The following is a 19245-nucleotide window of genomic DNA, read 5'->3' as shown; positions in this document are numbered from 1 at the left end:
GAAGTGGTCAGTTGTGTGAAGTGTGAAGTGGTCAGTTGTGTGAAGTGTGAAGTGGCCAGCTGTGTGAAGTGGTCAGCTGTGCTGCTCCAGTGACCAGCTGGGCAAGTACTCAAGGCTACAGCCTTTGGGGCTCAGCCTTTGCCCAGCCTCCATCCTACAGGTCAGGCCTCTTGCCCACAAGAATCAGGCTTGGGGCCTTGAATGCTGCCCTTGGACAATCAGGGCCTGACTCAGAGGAACTGCTTCACTATATTACTCTTCCTCCAAACTCCCTCCCTCCCGACTCCCTTCTTCCTGCGTGTGGACACCTCAAGATCTCCCTCCTCCCGGGTTGAGGAGGATTTGTGTGAGCGTCCTAGCTCCTGACCTCCAGCTCTCCCAGGGGTCTAGGCTTTTCCAAATAGTCTGGGTTGGAGAGGCTTCTGAGTTCTCACCAGCTTCTGTTTTGTCCTAAAAAATCACACCCACATGCACGTAGACACACGAGGCAAGGAGACACAAAGTCCTTACTAACTTTTTGGGACGGGGAGAAAAATAACAATAGGATAAAGAATTAACAGGAGTTAATAGGTCAGCAAATTTTCTTGCAACATGTATTTTGAGTTATTATTATCCGAGACGTAATTTACATTCACATAGTGATGGCTATTTTGTGTACTCTCCTCTACCCACGATCTTTAATCTTTGTAATACTTTGTCAGGTCACGTGCAAAGTTACAACCCCATTCTGCACATGAGGAACCAGACATGCAAGGAGATTAAGTGCTTGTCTGAGTCTCACGACTCAAAGCGTGTGTGTGCGTGTGCATGTGTGCGTGTCCTCAATGGTGGTTACACATTAGAATAACTGGGGAAGCCAACACATGACGCCCATTCAGTTCAACAACTTGAATCTGAGTCTCTGGATGTGGCCTGGCATTGTTATTTCCCTTTGGGTTTCCAGATGATTCTGATATGCGAGCAGAGATGAGTATCAGAACTGAGCTTAAAATATAGGTTTTTCTCATTTCAAGTGCCTTGTTTTTAATGTGATAGCAACGGCAATCATTTGAATCTGAGGATGTTTATTCTTTCTGGCTCCGTGAGGTAGAGGGGGACGTTTTCTCATGAGGTGCTTCTCAGAGCACTCAGCCATCCAGGGGAGGACCCGCAAAGAACAGCCTGATAGTGAGGAGTAGGCAGGGGCAGGACAGACGCCGGATGCTCCTGGAGGTCCTGCAGATCCACTGTCTTCTGGCTGGTTGTACAAAGGAAGTGTCCCTAAATAGCGTGGTGTCATGAAGTCTAGGGCATTTCGAGTCTATAGGTACCAACCCTGAATTCCGGTGTCGCACCGCATCCTGGGTAAGAGGGAGAAGGCCCAAGAGGAGGACAACAGGAATCCACAGATGCTCCATGGATGGAATGGATTATCTAAGGGGATGGTGAACATCTATTCACGGGGGGTTATGTAGAAGCTGGATGGCAACAGGGGTATGAGTCGACCGATGAATTAATTAAACAAGTATTTACTAAGTGCCTCCTGCATCCCAGCCACTGTATTCCACACTGGGGATTCAGCCGTACACCAAACAAAATTCGAGTTGAAAAAACACAAATTCTAGCTGGGAGAGACTAATAAATAAACGATAATAATATATGTCATCACATCTCCCCTAATATAATTTTAGCACCCACTTCTGCAGAGGGAATTGGCCAAAGCGCTCAACTAGGGTGATGAATAATGTTCGTCCCGCGACGGCGAGGTTTTCGGGTTCCTCTCTGCTGTTAGATTTCTTGGTCATCATCATCATTATTTACGTCACCTTTGTTCCCCCACTGTCTGTTTAGTAGATGCGGAGGGATCAAGAAGGGGAGAAAAGAAGGGCTACGATTTCTTGCTCTGCTCTTGCTGCATTATTTACGATGCAGGTTCTTAGGGAGGACAGAGATCCATCGTTAACTGCGATAAGCAAGCAGCATTCTGTGCTCTGTACGACAGCCTCCCTGATTCGGGGCTCTGGGCTTCCCTTTGGGTGGCACTGATTTCCCTCATCTGCCGGCTGGGAAAATATATTTAGCAATGCAGTTGAACTCCTTCAAAATGTACCTGCTTTATTGAGTGAAAGATGAGAATCTTATTTACTCAAGAGAAAGGTCAGATGATTAGGGGGAAAACTATGTAAAATATGAGCTTGAAGTCCACTTTAGGTTAGGTTTTTAAAACTCGTGATCTGTGCAAAATGGTAGTCTCTTTCACAGGTATGTAGAAACTTGAAGGTTGTAAGGGAGTTAGTGACAAAAGTCTTTGTTTATAAAATAAAGATCTGATCAGGAAAAAAAGTAAAACTTGAAGGGAATTGTCTCAAAAAGAAAAAGAAAGAAAAAAAAAAGGCAGCAAGTAAAGAAAATCCCTTGAGGCAGTCAGGTGTGAAGGGGTCTTCTAGACTGAGAGATAAAAAGCAGCCTGGTTTCTTATTACCTTAATTGCTTCCTGCCTGCTTGGGTCCCTAGGAGAGGGTAAAGCCAGGGGATGGGAAGGAAGAGAAAGCACTTTCTGGAATGATAAGAACAGGCACACTGAGACACCTACCATTTAATTAGCACGAGTGGCCTCAATTGCTGAGTGGATCTAGGGCGGGCAATGGGGAGAAGGCCCTTGGTGTATGTGGAAAGCCGGAGCGCCTGAGAAGACAGGATGGTCCAGTGTCCCACGGCTGAGGTTTCTGAGATGTATGTCAGCCCCAGAAGCGCTATGACCCTAAAATCCAACTTCACACCTGGTTAGGAAGACGCCGTCTAAAGAGAGCCAGAGAGAACAGCTACATTAAGCTGTATGTGAGAGTAAGCAAAGACTGAAAAATGGGCATTTGACTTGAGCACTTCAAAAGACCTTCTCTTTAAATGCACGCAATATGGTATTCTTTGATTTCCAGCCTATTTAACGATTGCACCATGCATAAGAGTTCAATGAATAAAGATCTGTATTCGTTTGTGTCTTTATCACTCACTGGTTGAAAGCTTGGTCACCAGGCAAGTCGGAGGAAGGAAGCAGGATCCATTGTAATCGTCTGGGGGAAGCCTGTCCTTTGATGAGGGACATTAACTCCTCAGAGTTAAAACCACTACCTTAGCCATAATGTGGCCATTACTAGTGTTGTCTTCCAGGGCTAAAAAGCAATTCGGAGGAAGTTCTTTTATTCGTCCAGCCAATAATGGAGTCTACTGTGTGCCAAGCACTTACAGGGAACTGAGAGGTGCTGGAACGCTCTGTCCTTCGGAAGCTCCAGGCTGGAGAAGGCTTTGCAGCAGGCTCAACTCAAGAGGACTATTTCAGAAAGAAATGGTTCGGGGTCCAGCCCGAGGCACGAGGTGGAAGTCCTTGGAAGAGGCCTGGGCTGCTTTTCTCACCAAAGTACATGGAGTTACAGATTTTCAGATTGACTTAGTTTCCCAGATTTTTAGGAAAACACATTTTCTCAGGCACATGTGGTATAAAGAGGGTGAGTTTTACAGGCGCTCCGGGACTAAGTTGTGCATTTGACAGGCCGTTGACCTCTTCTGAGCTTGAGGGAGGACTCCACAGCTGTCACCCAGAGATAGCTAGCTGTTCCAAGGAGTGACTGAGATAACGCAGCTAACGGGGTGCACAGGAAGTGGTTCGTAGTCAGAAGCTATTATCATAATGCCGGGGGAGGGGCTCCGGAATCACTTCTTATTCAGGACTTGACCGTGCATATCTGGTGATGTGGCTCACTACCTTCAAACCTTGCCACCACAACGGTCCACAGAAAGCCCAGAGCTCCCCATGATGCTTCCCGATTTAGACCCTTTGCTGACTCCATCGCCTAAAGACAAAATCTTTCTTGCTGGATCCGCAAGGTGGCCAGTGATTCACCGAGCCCTGCTTTCCCCATCTCATCTCCTACTTCCCTTCTGCCTCTTTGAACCTTCTCCCCCACCAAGACCAGATGAAGCGCAAGCCCCGATCACAGGATACTAGCCCACCACCCCCTTCCTCGGACCTGCCTTTTCTTCTGTTCCGATGCCCCTTCACCAAGTCTTGCTGTAAACGGGGTGGTTTGTTTTTTCATGCTTGGCGCATTACGGACAACCTCCCCGGGCCATGGCAACATGACTATACTCTGTCTCTAACGCACCCGGTTGTTCTCCTATTCTGGAACATGGAGATGTGTCCATGGTCCCGCTCCCTGTCTACACTGCAGACTCCTCAGGGTCTCGTGTTTGCCTTTGTGCCTCCAGTTCCCAGCCCATTGCCTGACATGCAGTTCGCATTGAGTAATGTCTCCTGAAGGGGACCTCACTGCAGGTACCTCTTCCCACCAGCCTCCCCGCACACATACAACTTGCGGGGGGGGGGGTGTTGATTTGGTGTAATGTGTTTTACAAATTCTTGTTTCCCCTTAAGATAAAGTCCTGACCATCGCTATGGTGCGTTGTTAGCATGGTCGATAATTATAAATCTTGTTCCAGGCAGTTTATCTCCATTATTGTGTAACCCAGAATCGATCTGCTATGCGTCATCTCGGGCATCTCGCTGTCCTCCGTGTCCTTCTACAGTGACCCGTGTGCATATCTAAAGCCGCGTGGCCATCACCACTTTCCTGGTCCTGTTGAACTCCTCTGTGCCCTCAGACACCTTTGACCATTTGCTTTAATTACACCCCATCTTTCTTATGATTTGCTCTGTATTGCTTTGAGGTCCCCTGTCTCCAATGTCATTGGTGTCCCTTGATGATATATTCTGGAACCAGTTCAGCGTGTCTGGAATATGCGTCTATTCGTCAGAATAACCTGCGCTCATCACCTATACTGTCACACTAATGGCACTTGGGGATATTTATGGGTCTTTGCAAAGACCACAATGGCTTCTGCTGTATCTGCCGATTGCTCTTCTGATACTAATGTTTGGCTGTTGGTTAATTTTCTTAAGCATAATTCTGATAACACAGCGCTCTTACAGAAAAGTCCTCTCCACAGAGATAACTATTAGCTTCTTCATTCTGCATGATTTCTTGAGTCTTTTTTCAGACTTTCTCATCTTTGAATCACCTTTGACTTTGAGTCTCCTTGTGGGACGTATTTGAAGCAAACTGTTGTTTGCGTGATTATCTTCATGTCGCTGTCCTAAATGTAAATCCCTGACATGTGTGACAAGGATTGAAATGGAACACAACAGCACGGGCCTGCGTCACCACCCCTCACGCCTGCATCCGAACGTGAACTGATGTATCGATCGTCACCCCCAGCCCTCCTGGGTGTCTTTTGTCACCATTCGGCACGATGACCCACTTTCTGCTCCCAGTTTAACACACCGTTCCTTCTTCTCTTGAATACTAGCATTTTCATGTCATTCCTCTCCCTGGGCTAGGAAGCCTACATCACTGATTTCTTCGAGTGACTTTCTGTCTTTCCCTTTGAGCCTTTTCCTTGCTTTTTCGTTTTGTTTTTTAGTTTTGCTTGTTTTGAGAAACAGAGAGAGAGAGAGAACGCATGAGCAGCGGAGGGGCAGAGGGAGAGAGAGAATCTTCTGTTGTTGTTGTTGTTATTAAAGTTTTATTTATTTATTTTTGGGAGACAGTGCGTGTGAGTTGGGGAGAGACAGAGAGAGGCAGGGGGTGGGGGTGGAGAGAGAATTCCAAGCAGGCCCCATGCTATCAGCACAGAGCCAGACACAGGGCTCAAACCCTCGACCGTGAGAGATCGTGACCTGAGCCGAAATCAAGAGTCAGACGCTCAACCAACCGAGCCACCCAGGTGCCCCCTCCATCTGAGGCTTTTCTTATGTCCCTTTTCCCCACAATTATTTCACTTTATCTTGGATTATTATTATAGCATCTTCTAAATGAACACGCCACAAATTCAGAAATTGTGCTACTTCAGGGCACTGAGGGTGGAAGTGTGCCTTTTTCTGTCACTTAAAGACAAGCCAAACCCAGAATCCATCCAAATCAGTCTGTTGAGACCCAAACCCAGTGCGCCTCCCTTTGCTGTCTCCATCAGTCAGCGCTCAGGGGAAGCCTGGCCATCTTCCGATGCTGCGTGGTGATCACCGCTCTCTGTGTCCCGCTTCTGCCCTCCATCCAGCTCCCGAAGCCCTCTGCGAGGCAGACACCCTGTGTCCTCTAATCCTTCTTCTGGCATTCCCCCCAGCCTCTTGCATTCTTACCCGGCGCCGGTCTGGGGCCGGAATCCACCCTGCAGCTCCCCATGGCTGCTGTGCGTTCTCTTGCACTTGACGTCCTTCAGGACAGGACACGCATTGGCCCTCCCCGCTCCCCATTGCTGCCTTCAGATCAACAGCTCCTCCGCTTCTCCTGCAAACAGAATATGATGCTACAGCAACAACGAATCCAAGTTTTCTGAGGCCTAAGGTGTTTCACACAAGTCTCCATGTCTCTTGCTATTACCTACTTTCTAACCTCAAAAGTGTCATGGCTTCTGCACATCACTTGGAGTTCTCTTCTTTCTCAAGGTCTGTCAGCAGCGTGGGTGACTCCTGTACCTGTGGGCGCCTGTCCATCCCTGGACCAATGACCTCATCCTTGGTTTGCTTCCTAATTGGACCACAATCCCCTTCCAGTTTTTGGCCTGTCCTGAAGTTTATAGCTATGCGCCTTCTCCTTAGTGGTCCAAGCTGGGCCGTTTGCTTCTAGACTCGCTCTCATCCTGAGGTTGACTTTGCCTCCTCTTGGTTTGGATGCACCATTGCCTGACTCCTAGGGTTGGATCCATTGCTGCCCAAATCCCACGGCTCATCCTTTTGTATTTTTTCCCACCTGCTTTTGGTGGCTTATATTTGCACGAATTTTTGGAGAAGGGTCTACGAGAGGCAAAATTTAGGGATCCTGAATATTAGGCAAGGTTTCTAGCATCTCAATTTGATTTATCATGTGAGTCCCAAATCATACTCCGACAGGTTTTAAAGGAATTTCTCCTCCCACCATCGTTGCTGACAAGGGATCTGACAGCCATGCCTCTGTGTTCTTTGATGGGACACCCCTCCCGTCCCTTACAGAAGTATGTGAGACTTTTATCTCTGCTGTTGTGGGAATGCCTCACACTGTACCTCAGCATGGGCCTTTTGCATCCATTTTTCTTTATACTCATTGGATTCTTTTGATCTGAAGACAGGTGACTTTTTCAGGTTTGGGGAATTCTTTCTCTGTTATGTCTTGATAATCTCCTTTTTTTTTTTTTTCTTTTCTCAGTTTGTGACATGCATTATTTGCATATTAGGCCTCCTGGATTTGTCCTCTATGTTTTCTCTGTTCTTCTGGATTTTCTACTTTTATAAAGTTGTTACACATTCTGGCAGATTGCCTGGATTTTATTTTCTGTCTCTTTCACTGATATACGTGTTTTTAATTTCATCAACCACATACAGTTTCTTGTCGGTCTTCATTGCGCTTTTTTCTTAGAATTCTGTTTGAAACAGATTTTTCCCCAAACCTTTCTAATTTTATAAAGAAGAGGTCTCCTTCTTCTTCCTCTCCTTTCTTTCTCTCTTTCTTTTCTTTTCTTTTCTTTTCTTTTCTTTCTCTTTCTCTTTCTTTCTTTCTTTTTTTCTTTCTCTCTCTTTCTTCTTTCTTTCTTTCTTTCTTTCTTTCTTTCTTTCTTCCTTTCTTCCTAAAATTCTCTTTCATCTCTGAATCGGGTTTCCTGTTCGTTTTCTCCATCTTGCCTTTTCATACTGATGAGGTTCCTCCTTGACACTGGCTCCTTTTTAAGACTGAAAGATAGGGAAGCTGGTTGGGGTTTTCTCTACTGCAACACAAGAAAGCCCACCTCTACATACACACTTTCAGGCTTCTCCCTTCTGTGGGCAGACTGGCTGGGAGCCCCTGAAATGTGGGGACAGCCTGTCTCCTAGCCAGCTTCCCTCCAGCCAATGGGCAGAGCCTTCTGTTGGCTGCAGGGACCTCCTCTTACCAAAAGAAAATGTCAGAACTGGGGACTGTCACAGCCACATTGTTTCTCCTGTTGTCGTTGTTGTCGTTTTAGTGATAATAAATCCCTGGTTACCTATGCATGGAAGACCTTCCGTGAAAATAAATAAATATTCACATGGTTGCCCTGTTTTTAGCCATATTACTTGATCCCATCCTGTCCCATACCTGCCAGTTTTCTATTATATCACCACCTGTGGGTTCAGAGGCACAGAATGGCTTCACCTTCCCTGGGGCCCCTTCACAGAGGAGTTCCATTCTGGGTTCCATTACCTTCGTTCAGCTCCATATGCCTATAGCCTTGGCTTGGCTTTCTGTCTTCCTGTAACTCATTGATAACATACATCTGATAATGACTTCCTCTCCTTTTCTCTTCTTTTTCTTTATAGCTGTGGATTTATTTCTTTTTATACTTCTGATGGACTCTAAGAGAAATGGGAAGTGTTCCATGCACTTTACTTCTGCCAACTTGAACCTGAAGCTCTCATACCAAGTTAAAAAATTCATGAATGAAGAATTATTTCTGAGGAATTATTAATTATTAAGCACAAAGCTTGAGACTCTCCTCTGCATCGGCTCACTAACTTCCTATAATGACCCTAAGCGTTCCCATTTTACAAGTGAGGAAATTAAGGTCCAGAGAAGTCTACTAATTGCCTGGGGTGGCATAGCTTTTAAATGGTATTTCAACTCAGGCCTTCTGATTCTAACCTGTGTGTGCTATTATTTATACCATAGCTGAAAAGAAGCTAGCCGTCGTAGACTTTGGGGAAGGTTGGCAATAATAAATAAAAATGAGAATTTTGTACAAAATCACTTCCGTGAGATACAGGGTCTGGATCTCTTTTGACCACTGGTGAGCAAACATTATTCTCAGCCTGTCTCTGGAAGTTTATAGAAGTAGGGAATCATAGCTTGCCGTTGAGAAACAGGATCAGTATTTTTGAGAATGAAAAACATTTGAGGACAGAATTAGGATCCAGAATGGCCACAACAGGCATGACTAGAAAAATCATATTTAAGCAGAATATGTGACATGTGGATAGGATTATCTGATTTAGCAAATAAAAATATAGGACCTCCAGTTACATTTGAATTTCAGGTAGACAGTAAATAATTTTTCCAGTATAAATATGTCCCACTAAGAAATGAGTTATTGTTTATCTGAAATTCAAATTTTCCTGGACTTCCTGTGTTTTATCTGACAACAGTACATAGAAATAAATGCATTTTCATGAATTTCAGCCTTAAAGCGTAGTTATACAATTGTAGGATGAGGAACTCTGATAGAGGTTCCTGTAAGAAGACTTATTGTTTAGGTACATTGTGATATCACTATGAGTCTATAGTGCGCTTAAAAAAAATAATGAGATCTGAGGCTAGATTTAAAAACACAGACAACCTAGAGAAATGTTTCTGAAATATGGGGTAAGGGATACCTGTCCATGAAACCCAGACTATTTTGTTTAAAAGGCAGCTTTCTGGGCCCCTAGTAACCTGAATGTCTAGGAACAAAGCTTAGAAATAATCCATTTTTAACAAGTTCCCGGATAATTCTTGGACACGCAGAAGTTTGAGAACTGCTTCATAAAGAAAACTGAGATGTCTCACCAGGAGCTGGCCAGGCCACCCTCAGCAAACTGTGTTCAGTCCCTGGTGCCTCATGTTGGGAACACACACCCTGAGACAGGAGGCTGGGTCTGTCCTGATTCTCCACACACGACAGAGGAACCAGCGCTGTTCAGCCCAGAGAATTCTGGAGAAGATGCGAGAGCTTTATTCAGCTCAATTGTAGAAGAAGGTTTGGATTTTTGTCCAATGTGTGCCCAGGAGTTAGAATTAGGATCCAGTAATAGAAATCTTGAGCAAAGCTGGGTTTACTATAAGGATGAATTATCTCACCATTATACTATCTAAACACGGAGGGAACCTCCTTTTGAGAACTTGCCAACATCACTGGATGTTCTGAAAATGAAGGATAAAGTCTTGCCAGAGAGTCTCTCGATGGGTTGCCCTCAGAGGCTGGCCTGAGGGTGAATTCTCCAAGTGAGCGCTCAAAACACCCCTGCCCGTAAATCTCAGACTCCATATTGAGAACCAGCATGCTGTTCACTGAGATGGATTAAAATAATTAAGACGTGAAAATTTTGTGCAAAATTAGAATAACCAGGCTTCTGAGTTTTGAACAGAATAGAAAATATTGACGGTGCTATAATGATTTTCAAAATCATGCTGGACAAGGGACCTCAGGCTCTTCAAGAAATGTCGATGTTGACAGAAGGGTTTCTTTCAAGGGTAGGGTTTGTTAGGGGCAAACGGTGGAATCCTTTTTTGCAGAGTGAAATCTTTCCGACAAGATTGAGTCAAAGTCAGCTAAAGTGTGAAGTGGGCAGTGAGATGCAAGGGAATGTTAAAATTTTGTGTCACCCTTGGAAATCACCTGATCCTTAGGTAGCTTTTAAAAACACCCTTTCCTGGGCCCCTGGGGGCTCAGTTGGTTGAGCATCCGACTCTTGATTTTGGCTCAGGTCATGATCCCAGGGTTGTGGGATCGAGCCCGGCGAAGGTCTCTGTGCTGAGTGTAGAGCCTGCTTGAGATTCTCTCTCTCTCTGCCCCTCCCCTGCTCCTGCTCTCTCTCTTTCTCTCTCCAAATATAAAATAAGTCTTAAAAAAATAAATAAATACCTTTTCCTTTAAAACGAAACATGCATGATCTGGATGGCCACATATATTTCTTTTAAAAGTATGAATAAGAATTCATTCATTCTTTTTGAACTTGAATGTTTGAAAGTGCTGGGTATATTTCACCTTTCTGTACAAACCAGCTGCCACCCAGCACACTTGGGTCCATATCTGAAGTGAAATGTGCTAAACTGTCGGTAGGGGGGAAGGAAAGGCGTTTTCACCTGCAGTGCATGTCGATTTCACTGGCTGATGCAGCTGCTTAGGAACTAAGTTGTGTGTGTGTGTGTGTGTGTGTGTGTGTGTGTGTGTTTCCTTTTCGTAACACAATGAATTTTAAAACGCGAGCCCACTCATTACTCAAATTACCAAGGTCTTACTCACCAAGGGATGTGATTTCACTGGAGTCCTGGGAGTTATGCAATGCCCTTAGACCCTGGGGAGTGTGTCCCTTCTTCTTATTGTGATTATTTTAATCGTCTGCTTTGGCCTTTGGCCTTTACTTTGCTTTCCTGAGGAAAAGATTGAAACAACAACAACAACAACAAAAAAAAAACACACAAAAAAACCCCCAAAGCTGAGCAAGAAGTAATGAAGGCTAGGAGCCTGGTGAGTAAGCAGCTGAGGGCAGCGCGGGGGATGGGCCACAGAGGAACGGTTGGGGGTGGGGGGGTCAGGGTCCCCACTGGATCCCCACCAGGGATCCAGTCCCATGGTGGAAGCCAGCAAATGGGAAGAGGGAGTGAGTACCTCTGGTGGTGGGGTTCCTGCTGTGGGTGGAGAGAAGCTGAAGGAAGGGTGGGCTGCCTTGGGGAGGGAACCCATGAAAACCTGGCCTTGGACTGGTCCAGGGAGGAGACAGCAGGGCCAACGCCTAAGCTCTAAATGAAAGCATTCTATTTTTAATTTCAATGACTCTATGAAAAGACATGCAAGACCCAGAGGGCCGACCCCGAGGTACAGGCTCTTTGGACGATTGGGGCTTTCTGGGCCATCTTTTGTGCCTTTTTTTTTTTTTTTTTTTTTGCCGTCACTCTGAACGTTCTGGTGACTCCCGGCACAGCAAAGAAGGTGAGAAACCTGTGCCGTGGGGCAGGGGCGAGGTGGAGGAGGACAGGGGCAAGAGCCGGGCCCAAGGGGTGACACAGGTGCACAGCCGGCCTGAGCCTGGCCACGTGTGCTGCACAGTGGCGTCGAATCTCGACGAAAAAACAAAAAGCTGGGACGAAGGAGTCAATTGCTAGTTTTGGCGTGCTGAGAGACAAAATGGAGTCAGGAGTGTGCAGGTGGCTTCCTGGGGGCACGTCACCAAACGCAGCGGCTTTTCCAGGAAGCCCCGAAGCCCTCCTACTGCATTTTAATTCATATTTTGATGCCCGCATTTTTGTTTCTTTGGTCAGAAATTGCTTCACATAAAACTATATATATTTATATCCTTTTTTCTTTTCTTTTCTTTTCTTTTTTTTTTTTCTGGTCTGGTAGAACTAATAGGATTTACCTTTCAGATAAACAGACGGTTTCTGCTGTTATATCCTGCCCTCTGCTGGCCGCTTCTGTTGTGTTTTTACCGGCTGCTGGACCAAGGGTTTAAGAATGAGGTTGGATTAATTTAAATAAATAAATCTGACTTTATTTTTAACTCCTTATGAAGCAAACCCCAAAAATACCTAAGCTCTTGCCACATTTAAAATAAGACATAGATCGGAAGAATGTTATTTCTTAACTTCTCTGTACCTTCCTAAAAGTATAGTGGACCTTTTATTTTAAAATAAAACCAGAATTTGGCTCCCTGGTATTACGTTTCTGCTTTCATGTCCGGAAGACTATTCTTATGAGGCTAGAAATTCTTGGGCTAATTTTTGGGCCTGAAGATGAAATCCTATAACTTTCCAAAATATCAGACCCCACCAATAATCCATGATGTGTAAAGAGATCATCCTAGTCCAAAATGAAAGAGTAACGTGACCAAAGCAGGGAAAGATCCCTGAAGTCCACGCAAAACTTTGCCAGAGACAAACCTGAGAGACAGTTCCTAAATACTAGGGTATATAGATCTGTTCACTAGCAACAGTCACCAGACCCTTTCGTGCTTTGGAATAACTTAAAACAAATGTTCATAAACCACGCAGTAGATTCATGCTTACTTGTCAAAGCAAGTTGGTGAGTTAGTAGCAAAATGTGGATTAGAATTAATTGTCTCAAAATCCGTAGCCCATTGCTTCGTCTGCTGAACAACGTTCTGCCTTTAACAGAAATTAGGAGAAAGAATTTGGTGGGTCACACACACTTTATTGCAGAACCAAGGTTCAGTGGTGAATTCTAATTAAAGTCATTTTGTTATTTAAAAAAAAACAACTTTAAAACCTCTTGAAAAAGGCAAACCACGATGGCGGGGAAATGGATTGATCATTGTTTATTTAGCTGAAGTCTGCTTTAGAATTACTTATGTTCTGTTGTTCATAATTATTTGGGGTTTTGGAGGGGTCTCATGTGGCTTTTCCTCGGGTTCTTTAAAAAGAGCCGAGTCGCACACATCTCCATTTGGTTCTGGTTGAGTAAACTTCTTCAGCTTATTGGGATGTCACATCACTTCCTGGATGAACAGTTGGCTGCTGAGAGCAGGTTTATTTAAAGCAAGAAACTCGTTTAAATAAGTCTTTGGTCACGCTGTCAAGGGGGTTGTTAATGCGCCATGAGCAACGACTATACATGCATGGGGACGTTTATGAAAGAATTTCTGGTTCTCGGACGATGTAGGTCTTCACGAAGTCTTTTTTGTACATCTAAGACTTTATGTTCATTTTATTATACACAGTCTTAATTTGAGTCTGAAAAGGGGAGCTCCAGGGCAGACATAAAATTAACTTCTCTTTCAGTGTCCTAACCTTTTGGTTTTAATTTATTCACTTGTCAATCTCATGAATGCCTCGTGAACTCCAGCCATTGATTTCCGTGGCCAATGCTATTTTTCCTGTTTATGATAATATATTGTCCCATTGTTGCTGGCCGTTTGCACTCAGTTAAATTTCCCACACAGCGGACAGGAAACTGTTCCATGGCATCAGACTTCCTTGGATTGATTTTCACAGAGGCAGGGAGGGACCTGGCCACTTCTGGGCTCTTTGTGTGGAGCCTGCCCCAGGCCCCAGTAAACTGCCTGTGTGGACACTTCCTTCCAGGCACCCAGAGCAGACGGTCCCACGCAGCTCCTGGGAAAAGCCTCTTATCAGTGCCGAATATTATGTCATTGCTTTTTACATATGATGTTTATTGTCTTTAGAGCCCGCTCTGTGGGAATGTTCTTTTCAAGGGCGACAATGGGGAACCACAGAACAAACCTGGTGAAATCACTCAGGCCTGGCGCTGCGGGCCTAGCAGCCGCTTTATAATTAGAAAACAAGCCGCTCAGCCACAAAACAAACGATGTTTTTACACTCTCTGGCTACTGAATTATTTATTAATAAAAAGCTTTATCACCAAGTGCATCATCCGCCACCCTAAATGTAGTTATAAAAAACACTGAGAACCCATTTGGGCCGTGCCAGATGACCTAAGGAGCTCTGTTTTTTTTGTTTTGTTTTGTTTTGTTTTGTTTTTCTTTAAGTCAATGTTTGTGTTGCTATTTTGAGTTTCACTAAACACTCTAAAGCTTTTCTAGGCAAATGTCCGCCGGTATCCCAGTGAGTTGGGATTTAAGAGACACCTGCCTAACGTATACTCAGCTCTCAGTCTGAAATACTTTTACACTCAACAGTTTGTCTTAGGTAGCACATGTGGGTGTTTTGCGTCTTAAAAAAGTAGATCGCCACAATGGCTGACCCGTTTATGTGTGTACCAGCGAAGTCAAAACTTTAAAAACTCTTTTTGTAACTTTGCCTTTTTAGCAACGCATCTGCCTTTTCGGGACTTGGTGATTGCAAAAGCTAACACACAGTGCAGTAGACGACTTGCTAAAAATCGGTGCCATCCTTTGAAAAGGATGATTAATTCACACTCTGAAATCATCCCCCCCAGGAGCTCATTCCCAATTAGACCCCGTCCCCCCCCCCATAGTAAACAGTTCCCCAGTGAAGCCAGTTCTACAACCACAGCTGGACCCCCATGGGAGGCACCTATATTAAAACACTTTGCGTTTGTTTGGTTCCTCCTCCCCCCACCCCCCCACCCCCTGCTCCCAGTGTAGAAGATTTCAGAGGGAAAGGGATAAAATGACTCAGACTTTACCAAGGAGACTCAGAGTTGTCAACACAGATGAATCTATTGTGGGGAGGGTGGGGGCCGTGGCCGGGCTGCTCAATTTCCACTTCAGAGTTGTAATTGTTTGGGACAAATCATTTCCCTCTGTGAAAATCAATGGCCAGTTTATAGAGCTGTTGAGTGAATTAATGGTTTTGATCAATTGAAAATGGAATCTTATTCATTCGCATCAGCAACGGGCAATACTTACAGGGTTTGAACGAGCTTCATTAAATCATTTCCCAAGTTTAGACATAGTTGAATGGGCCAGATGGCAACTAGGTTCTCAGACGAAACAAGTTGTGGACATACACATTTCTATCTTGCTGATTTGGAAACTGAAAGTCGCAGGCATCCCATATGCAATTGAATCCCATTTATATCTCTGGAACAAGTCACTTGGATGGGAAATGAGCCCTTCTTTTTATCATTCTGTTTGTTCAGTTGGACTGTTTTCCTTTTGAGGGGAAGGAGTTCTTTTGCAGTGGAGACGTACGGGGAATCAAAATGAGATGACCAGATCGTTTAATTTGACTCGAATAGATAGATACAGGGAAATGGCCCGCGTAGATAGGTTCTGCGTTAGGGTGACATATTGGTAAGTGGAATGCATGTTGGGAGAATTTTTTCTCCCCTCTTGTGAAGTGATTGATATTGTAGTTTCTGGATTTGATCAAATTCACAGTACAGACAAGCAAGCCACGCAGAAGGTGGGCTACCAGTTTAATTATGGATTTATGTTCCTTCTCTAATGGATATGCCTGGTGTCGTATTTCTTGTGTGCTCTCTTCTTAAGCCGTAGTTTCAGTATCTTGGTCAAGAGCAACAGATTGTGTGTATTGGACCCAAATATTTTTGCTCACAAATTTCCCTACGTGGTGACTGAAAAAAAAAATCCCAGATAAAAGGGTACAAAAATATGTCAAACTACCTTTAAGAAAAATGCTCCCTATTTACCCGGGGCATGCAGAAGATAGCGATTCTCCCTGAACTCTGACTTTAGAGTCAGGGGTTATTGCAGGAAGAGCAGGAAACAAATTTGTGGGGAAGGAGATCTACTGGAGAGCCGGGGGAAGGGATAGGAGCATGCTTAACAAAGAGTTTGTTTTGGGGGAGTAACCTAAGGATACTCTAAAATTTCTGGCTTGAGGTTTTGGCTTGCCGATAGCACTAATATTTATGATTGGGAAAATATTAAGAGGCACCCCTTTTGGTTGGGAAGCTGAGGAGATCACAGGCCCGCTTTAGGGTGTGTGGGATGACACAGGTGGCCAGCCTGTGGCACATCCAGACTTCTGCATCCAGAAGGTGATGGCTCTGAGCACAGGTAGAAAGAAGGGGACAGGGCAGGGTTGTGAATGTCCGGTCTATACACATTGTCAAAACCTTGAGAATACCAAGATCGCCCAGGGTGATGAGAGAGGGGAGACCAGTGGACCAAAGAAAAAACCCAGGGAACACCAGTTTTAATGGCATGGAGAGGAGGACCTCAAGTTGAGTTCTAAAAACACTATGTAGAAGAAGAATCCTAAAGGACTAGTGTCATAGTCATGAGTGTATCAGCTGATCCTTCTACAATCTTTACAGGGAGCATTTGTCATGGAACAATGCGTGTTTATCTGGAAACTGCATCAGGAGTTGATAAACTCTGGCAAGAAGAGCGTGGGGTTGTAAGGCTTGATCCATATATACTCTACAAGTAATTTATGTAAATTGTACGGTGAGGAGGGGCTATCAACATAGGAATGTGTTCACTCTGTATCTCTTAGTCTGGCCTTGGAAAAAAATTTTTTTTAATCTAATTGGTTTTGTTAAATGATTCATGAATAGAGCAGCACCCCACAGAGCAAGTAGAGGGGAACTCCCTTTAGGAATGGTTTTTATGCTTTTTATTTTATGCTATTTTTGTTAAAGTCCACAGGAAACACCCCTCTTAGGGTCCCAGAGGACACAAAAAAGATTGCAACAGCATCACATCATTGTGAATCCTCTCAAAAATGAAAGAGGGAGGCAGTTCATCCCCACAAGGGAAGAGTATTCATTAGGTTATGTCCATGGAGACCGTGGATGAATTTCTTTTCTCGGGTAGCTTTTTCTCTACCTAAATTGTGAAATAGCTTAAGGAAATGGACGTTCCCAGAAAAGGGCAGAGAAAACTGTATTTCTAGCAAATAGAATCTGTTAAAAGTCAAACAAACAAATCTTCTGATTGGTATCTCTCTCTGAGGCTTTAAAGATCCACCCATTAAATTAAACACCGAGTTAAAAAAAAAATACCACTTGACAGGTTTGTACATTTGGAAAGGAGATTGAAATTTGACCGAGGGAAGTTCTAAAATACTGAGTGATTACGGAGACCCCAGCAGATCAGGGCTGGAGAGTGTCTAGGAGTTATGACGAGAAGGACCTCTTTGCCGCCCTTTGTCAGAGTCACTTCTGTGGAGTCCTGGAGGCAGAGCACAGATGGGGGTTGGTGGAAGCATCCACGGAAGGTGACAAAGGGAGGGAAGGGGAGGAAGATGTCACTTCTATCGCTTTCGAGCAGTTTGGCTGAGAAGCCAATGAAAGCTAAAGGCAGGAGCAAGGAAGCTACAAGGAGTCGGAGGGACGTTGTTGATTTCATTTCCTTTTGTGAAATAAGCGGCATTGCTTAGAAGTAGGGAGACAAGTGAGGGAGGGAGGACCAGGAAGAAATAACAGGAGAGCACAAGGATGTGGGAGCCGGGGAAGGGGACAGGAGGAGCCTTTTCTCTTCTGACTTGTGAGAAGAGACCGTAATAAGACGTAATAAGACGTGATCGTAATAAGCAGGAGCCCCACCCTCTGCCGCTGTCTTACACGTGCACCTGTCTCTCCAGCACAGCTGTCTTCCGAGGTCCACATGACACCCCCGCCAGGATGTCTTCTCCTGAAGCTACGACTCCTTGGTTCTCACTAACTCAACAGAGGAGATACCTGGGTGGATTTTAGGGGACTTTCTTGGTCCTGTGTCCCCTGACTGTTCCCTTGCAACTTGCCCTGTAATTAATTTCTCCCCCTTCCTTTGGTCCAATCCACGCGGGCTGCCAAAACAACTTTCCTAGAACACATTTAATTCTCTTGGTTTGAAATTCTGTAATGATTGTCCCTCAACTCCTTTTGGATAGGCTCCAACCTCTTTAGCTTGGAAGATGAGACAACGCACCCCACGCGGGTGTCCTTGCGCATCTGGTCACCCCCTTTCCTCATATGTATGTAATGTCCGGTCAAGCCAATCCGTAGCTCATCAAACACATTGTGTGCGCCCTGGAGAGTGTCAGCCTGGGTCCACCTTCTCATTCACCGTTTAGGGATTTTGTAAACCAGGGCACATTACTTTCCATGTCTCCGGGCTTTCTGATCTGTCAGGTGGGGGCCAGTAGCCTTCTTACCTTCTTGGGTGGTTGGCAGGATTAAATAAGGCAGTAGTTTAAGCTCTTGGAACAGAAAACATGTTCCAGGGTTAGCTGTCATTATGGTTCCACGTCTTCGCTCCTTTCTTTTTTAGTAGCTGGTTTCTGTCTGCCTGCTGTGCCCTCCCACAGTCCTTCCAACGCAAAATTCCCATCTTTTCAAGATTCAGTCTAAATGCTAACTCTTCTGTCAAGCGTCCCCAAACATCCTCAAGCATCCGCCTGATCCACCCTCGCTTTCCAGGTTCTACTTTTCTACCCTGCGTTCTACTGTTTTTCTGTGAGCGTATAGGGAGCCCCATGATAGCCCTCTGCCCAGTGGAATTAATCACATGTCTGTGTCTGCCGGGGAATTATAAAGCTTTTGCAAGAGCAAAGGTCAAGTGTATCCACTGTTGTACTTCCAGCACTTTATAAAAATGTTATCTTCTCATTAATCTTAATTAAATACCAATATTATCCTTCGAGGGTTAATGTATCTGTGTTCCGGAAAAGTACTATACAGACAAATTGGAGATCAGGCTAAACTAGAGAGTCTTAATTTTGTGGGGCCTCTGTCACAATGTTGAAAGCAGAATTTTATTATTTATTTATTTATTTATTTATTTATTTTTTGTAAAGTTTAAACACATTTTTTAAATGTTTATTTATTTTTGAGAGACAGACAATGACCAGGAGAGGGGCAGAGAGAGAGGGAGACACAGAATCTGAAGCAGGCTCCAGGCTCCGAGCTGTCAACACAGAGCCCAACGCGGGGCTTTGAACTCACAAACTAAGAGATCATGACCTGAGCCAAAGTCAACTGCTTAACCCACTGAGCCACCCAGGCGCCCTGAAAGCAGAATTTTAGACCCTTTGATGGAACCGAAGCAAGACAAACACCACAGTGAATCCTAGAGACCCATGGCATCGTTGTTAAGAGAAAACATTTTGGAATCAGAGAGGT

At 44.6% G+C, this 19245-nt stretch overlaps 1 long non-coding RNA gene across 1 annotated transcript in view; it reads left to right on the top strand.

Moving 5' to 3' along the window:
• The first annotated feature begins 11034 nt into the window (after window positions 1-11034).
• Window positions 11035-19245, top strand: part of LOC121037730 (uncharacterized) — a 79203-nt gene continuing 70992 nt past the window's right edge. Inside the window, exon 1 of the long non-coding RNA XR_005793948.1 lies at window positions 11035-11241. This is a non-coding gene — a long non-coding RNA (uncharacterized LOC121037730). The remainder of the gene's footprint in view (window positions 11242-19245) is intronic.

Source organism: Herpailurus yagouaroundi, unplaced genomic scaffold, assembly GCF_014898765.1.
Source record: "Herpailurus yagouaroundi ecotype Mexico unplaced genomic scaffold, PumYag 164, whole genome shotgun sequence".
NCBI lineage: Eukaryota > Metazoa > Chordata > Mammalia > Carnivora > Felidae > Herpailurus > Herpailurus yagouaroundi.
The sequence above is the reverse complement of the archived record's forward strand: the minus strand, read 5'-3'. Positions and strand labels throughout refer to the sequence as shown.